We start from the raw sequence: 6,519 nt of genomic DNA on the forward strand, positions 1-6,519 counted from the left end.
CATTGCCTAAGACACAGAGTCCAAACGTCACGGCTTGCAATTTGAAACCCTCCCCAGGCTGATACCCAAGCCATGGTTCAGCCCTTCTGCCCCTTGTCTCCCAAAAGCAACCCACCTTCCAGCTAACTAGGACTCTCCCTACCCATCCCTGGTCTGGCTTCACTTAACTTCAGGTCAAAGGACCTGAACACGTTTCTGTCGCATCTTTTCTGAACCCCCGCAAGGACTCTTTCTCTGCTGGGACTGCCACAGTATTTGATTTCTGCAACTGTTACAATGTAATTCCTCCTGATGGACGGTAAATGATTCAGACTCCTGAAGTGAACCACATCTGTCTTTATGTTCATCCTAGAACTTAATGCTGTGGTTTGCGCGCAGTAGGTACTCAACAAGTTAATGATAAATTTTTTTAAAAAAATTTTATATGACTAGGCGCCTAGCAGTGGGCTGGTTGCTACAGCAGCTACAAAAAAGCCTTGTGAGTCACCTGGCTGGCTCAGTTGGGAGAGTTGTAATTCTTGATCTTGGGGTTGTGAGTTCAAGCCACACATTGCACATAAAGTTTACTTAAAAAAATGAAACCAAACCAAAACCCAAATACCCTTAAAAATATGATCCAACAATTACACTACTAGGTAGTTACCCCAAAATGCTAAATTCAAAGGGATACATGTACTCCTGTTTACAACAGCATTATCTACAACAGTCAAGATACGGGAACAGCCCAAGTGTCCATCAGCTAATGAATGGATAAAGAAGATGTGGTGTGTGTGTGTGTGTGTGTGTGTGTGTGTGTGTGTGTGTAATGGAATGTTACTCAGCCATAAGAAGAATGAAATCTTCCCATTTACAACGGTGTGGATGGAGCTAGATAATATTATGCTAAGTGAAATAAGTCAGAGAAAGACAAATACCCTATGGTTCCTCTTCTACGTGAAATTTAAGAAACAAAACAAATGATCATAGAAAAAAAGAGAGAGGGAGGCACCTGGGTGGCTCAGTGGGTTAAAGCCTCTGCCTTCAGCTCAGATCATGATCTCAGAGTCCTGGGATCAAGTCCCTCATTAGGCTCTGCTCAGCAGGGAGCCAGCTTCTCCTTCTCTGCCTGCCTCTCTGCCTACTTGTGATCTCCATCTGTCAAATAAATAAATAAATCTTAAAAAAAAAGAAAAAGAAAAAAGAGAGAGAGGCAAACCAAGAAATGGACTCTTAATTATAGAGAAGAGACTGATGGTCCCTGGGAGGGGCGGTGGGGGAGGATGTGGGAATAGGTGGTGGGCATTAAGGTGATGGGGATTAAGGGGTGCACTTGTGATGAGCCCCAAGTAATATTTGTTAGTGCTGAACCAGTAGACTGTACGCCCAAGTCTAATGTTATACTGTATATTAACTAAGTGGAATTTAAATAAAAACTTCACCAAAAAAACCCCAAATATCCTCTCCTCAATAAACTTCCTTAAAAAAAAAAAGTTGTGCCCTTATTCCTAACTATGTAAATTTAAATATTTGGAAAAGGAGATCATGTAATGGGGCAAGCAAGCCTAGTTAAGAGAGTCTCTATGTTGTTAGGATAGGGAGGCCACAAGGGAGGAGGAATTTATACAGAACCTCATCAGAGGAACTGCAAACTTTTTGAATTTTCAAGCCAGCGTCAAGTCCTCAGCCTGGACACAATGCAGGGCAACCAGATCCTCTGCTCCCTTCCCTTAGAAAGGAGCAGATTCAGTTTAACAAACTTCTGTCCCTCATTTGGATATTGACCCAACCAATCCCAGTTAACCTTGGTTCAATCCCTCCCTTACGCAGAGGACCTAGATGAAAACTACACGTGTAAACTTTCCCCTTTATAACTCTCACCTCCCTCTTTGTCTTCCTGGGAGCACAAGTCAGGTTTCGACCTGAAACTGTGTCTACCAAATTACAATTCTCATGGCTCCCACAAATATCTGTTTGCTTGAATTTTCAGTGAATTCTTTCTTAGTCGACATATTGTTGAGAGGATAAAGCAGCAACTTAAACAACTATATAAAAGAGTCTACAGTTTAATGGAAACACTCCTCCTGAGTGTTTCAGCCTGTTAAACGTCTGTCTTCAACTCAGGTCATGATCCCAGGGTTGTGGGATCGAGCCCCACATCGGGGTCCCAGCTGAGCAGGGAGCTTGCTTCTCCCTCTCCCTCTGCCTGCAGCTCCCCCTGCTTATGCTCTCTCCCCGTTGTAGAAATAAAATCTTAACAACAACAAAAAAATTCTGCCTTTCCCCACCTCTAAGAATTTGTGAACAACAAAACAAAAAGATAGGAAAAAAAGGTTGATAGCTGTACATGAGATGGGTACATCTCCATCTGGTTCAAGGTCAGAACACTGGTGTTTTCAGAACTGAATGAAAGCAAAAAGCACATACAGTCACCCTTGAACTACAGAAGTTTGAACTGCACAGATCCATTTTGTGCAGACTTTTCCCCCCAATAAGTACAGTACAGTAAATGTACTTTCTCTTCCTCATTTTCTCTTTCTCTCATTTTCTTTCTTTTTTTTTTTAAAGATTTTTATTTACTTATTTGGCAGAAATCACAAGTAGACAGAGAGGCAGGCAGAGAGAGAGAGGAGGAAGCAGGCTTCTTGCCGAGCAGAGAGCCCAATGTGGGGATTGATCCCAGGACTCTGGGATCAAACCCACTGAGCCACCCAGGTGACCCTCATTTTCTTCATAACGTTTTCTTGCCTCTAGCTTTATTATAAGAATATACATAGAACACATAAACATACAAACAAATTAATCCACTGTTTATGTGATCCATAAGGCCTCCCGTCAACAGTAGGCTAGTAGTAGTTAAGTTTTGGAGGAGTCAAAAGTTTTACATGGATACCTAGGAATAAACCTAACCAAAGAGGCTAAGAATCTATACTCAGAAAACTAGAAAGTACTCATGAAAGAAATTGAGGAAGACACAAAGAAATGGAAAAATGTTCCATGCTCCTGGATTGGAAGAATAAATATTGTGAAAATGTCTATGCTACCTAAAGCAATCTACACATTTAATGCAATTCCTATCAAAGTACCATCCATCTTTTTCAAAGAAATGGAACAAATAATTTTAAAATTTATATGGAACCAGAAAAGACCTCGAATAGCCAAAGGGATATTGAAAAACAAAGCCAAAGTTGGTGGCATCACAATTCCGGACTTCAAGCTTTATTACAAAGCTGTCATCATCAAGACAGCATAGTACTGGCACAGACAGCCTCTTCAATAAATGGTGTTGGGAAAATTGGACAGCCACGTGCAGAAAAATGAAATTGGACCATTTCCTTACACCACACACAAAAATAGATTCAAAATGGATTAAGGACCTCAATGTGAGAAAGGAATCCATCAAAATCCTTGAGGAGAACACAGGCAGCAACCTCTTCGACCTCAGCCGCAGCAACATCTTCCTAGGAACATCACCAAAGGCAAGGGAAGCAAAGGCAAAAATGAACTTTTGGGATTTCATCAAAATCAAAAGCTTTTGCACAGCAAAGGAAACAGTTAACAAAACCAAAAGACAACTGACAGAATGGGAGAAGATATTTGCAAACGACATATCAGATAAAGGACTAGTGTCCAAAATCTATAAAGAACTTAACAAACTCAACACCCAAAGAACAAATAATCCAATCAAGAAATGGGCAGAGGACATGAACAGACGTTTCTGCAAAGAAGACATCCAGATGGCCAACAGACACATGAAAAAGTGCTCCATATCACTCGGCATCAGGGAAATACAAATCAAAACCACAATGAGATATCACCTCACACCAGTCAGAATGGCTAAAATCAACACGTCAGGAAATGACAGATGCTGGCGAGGATGCGGAGAAAGGGGAACCCTCCTACACTGTTGGTGGGAATGCAAGCTGGTGCAACCACTCTGGAAAACAGTATGGAGGTTCCTCAAAATGTTGAAAATAGAACTGCCCTATGACCCAGCAATTGCACTACTGGGAATTTACCCTAAAGATACAAACGTAGTGATCCAAAGGGGCACGTGCACCCGAATGTTTATAGCAGCAATGTCCACAATAGCCAAACTATGGAAAGAACCTAGATGTCCATCAACAGATGAATGGATCAAGAAGATGTGGTATATATACACAATGGAATACTATGCAGCCATCAAAAGAAACGAAATCTTGCCATTTGCGACAACATGGATGGAACTAGAGCGTATCATGCTTAGCGAAATAAGTCAAGCGGAGAAAGACAACTATCATATGATCTCCCTGATATGAGGGAGTGGTGATGCAACATGGGGGCTTAAGTGGGTAGGAGAAGAATCCATGAAACAAGATGGGATAGGGAGGGAGACAAACCATAAGTGACTCTTAATCTCACGAAACAAACTGTGGGTTGCTGGGGGGAGGGGGGTTGGGAGAAGGGGGGTAGGGTTATGGACATTGGGGAGGGTATGTGCTTTTGGGTAAATTGGAAGGGGAGGTGAACCATGAGAGACTATGGACTCTGAAAAACAATCTGAGGGGTTTGAAGTGACGGTGGGGTGGGAGGTTGGGGTACCAGGTGGTGGGTATTATAGAGGGCACAGCTTGCATGGAGCACTGGGTGTGGTGAAAAAATAATGAATACTGTTTTTCTGAAAATAAATAAATTGGAAAAAAAAAAGTTTTACATGGATTTTTGACTGTGGTGGGCGCCCCTGACCGCTGTGTTGTTCAAAGGTTAACTGTATGTTCAGAAGTTATTTATTACTTCATTCCTCTTATAAGCAAAGACCTTAAATCGTACCTTGTATTGGCCTTTGAATAAGCCGGCACTGACTGACGTTTCCATGGGTGTTAAACTATTTGGGGAGCTCTTGCTCAATTGCCTTTTGGGTTTATATAAATAAAGTCTTAGCACCATAGACATTCTGTGGTGATTTCTAGTCACACCCGTGTTGATGATGTAAGGGGGACTAGTTCCATATGCTTACCTCTTCTAGTATGTGCCAGAACGCAGAGCCTGCCTTTAAAACCAGGTTGGGGGGCGCCTGGGTTAAGCCTCTGCCTTTGGCTCAGGTCATGATCCCAGGGTCCTGGGATCGAGCCCGGATCAGGCTCTCTGCTCAGCGGGGAGCCTGCTTGGCTTGAAAGTTCAAAAAGTTGCAGTTCCTCTGATGAGGTTCTGTATAAATTCCTCTCTCTGCCTGCCTCTCTGCCTACTTGTGATCTCTGTCTGTCACATAAATAAATAAAATCTTAAAACAAAATAAAACAAAACTGGGTTGGCATCACTGGAACTATTCCTCATGACCTGGCACCAGGGACCTACTATCTTAGGGAGCCTTAACCTTCTTTCCTTACCATCCATAATCCCCTCAAGTATGTGCGTTAAAATGCATTCGGAGCCCTGAAGCTTTGAAATGATTTCTTTTCTCACTGTACCGCTGCGTATGGGTCCCCCATCAGCTAACCTCAGTGATTTCTGCCAGGCACGGCAGGAGAGACAGCAATGTGACACACGGAATGAAAAGCATTCATGCCAGGGTGTGAGCAAAAGATCAACGTATTTCCCATCCCCTCCGCCTGAGTCCCCACACAGCAATTTGTAACTCTCCCAAAGACACCCGCTGTTTAAATAGGCTAATGAATGAATACCTGAAATCCGGAAATGTGACTAGGTAATTAGTGCAAGGCGAGGCACCCTATTGAGGTAGAAAATTCTGGGCGGTGGGTGGGGTGGGAAGGCTTTCTGATGCCCTCAAATCACACGCCTGCCTTGGGGCTTCTTCATGTCAATCTCACGCAGTGGCCAGGGTCCAGCAGAGAACATCTGCTAATGTGAAACACAGCTGATTATGCTTGGGGTGGGCGGAGGGGAAGGGGGTGGATTAAAGGGGGAAAAAGACCCCTCCCGAAATGCAGGCCTCTTTTATTTTGGGTGTCTGAAGTGCTCAGAACACATTAAAATTATTATAGGGGCGCCTGGTGGCTCAGTCCTTAAATGTCTGCCTTTGGCTCAGGTCATGATCCCAGGGTCCTGGGATGGAGCCCCACATCGGGCTCCCTGCTCGGTGGGGAGCCTGCTTCTCTCCCACTCCCCCTGCTTGTGTTCCTGCTCTCATGCTCTCTCTCTCTCTCTGTCAAATAAATAAAAAAGAAATCTTAAAAAAAAAAGAACACTTTATAATTATGATCTTTTTTAAAAATTTTATTTATTTATTTGACAGACAGAGATCACAAGCAGGCAGACAGGCAGGCAGAGAGAGGGAGAGGAGGAAGCAGGCTCCCTGCAGAGCAGAGAGCCCGATGTGGGACTCGATCCCAGGACCCTGAGATCATGACCTGAGCCGAAGGCAGCGGCTTAACCCACTGAGCCACCCAGGCCCCCTATAATTATGATCTTATTGGGTATTTAGAACAATTCAATCCCCTCGAAAATTGAAGTCAGTAATCAGTGGGCATTCAAGTTATCCACTCTATGCATACCGCATTAGGTTATTTTTTTAAAATTTATTTATTTATTTGTCAGAGAGAGAGA

Source organism: Neovison vison, chromosome 2 (assembly GCF_020171115.1).
Source record: "Neovison vison isolate M4711 chromosome 2, ASM_NN_V1, whole genome shotgun sequence".
Lineage (NCBI taxonomy): Eukaryota > Metazoa > Chordata > Mammalia > Carnivora > Mustelidae > Neogale > Neogale vison.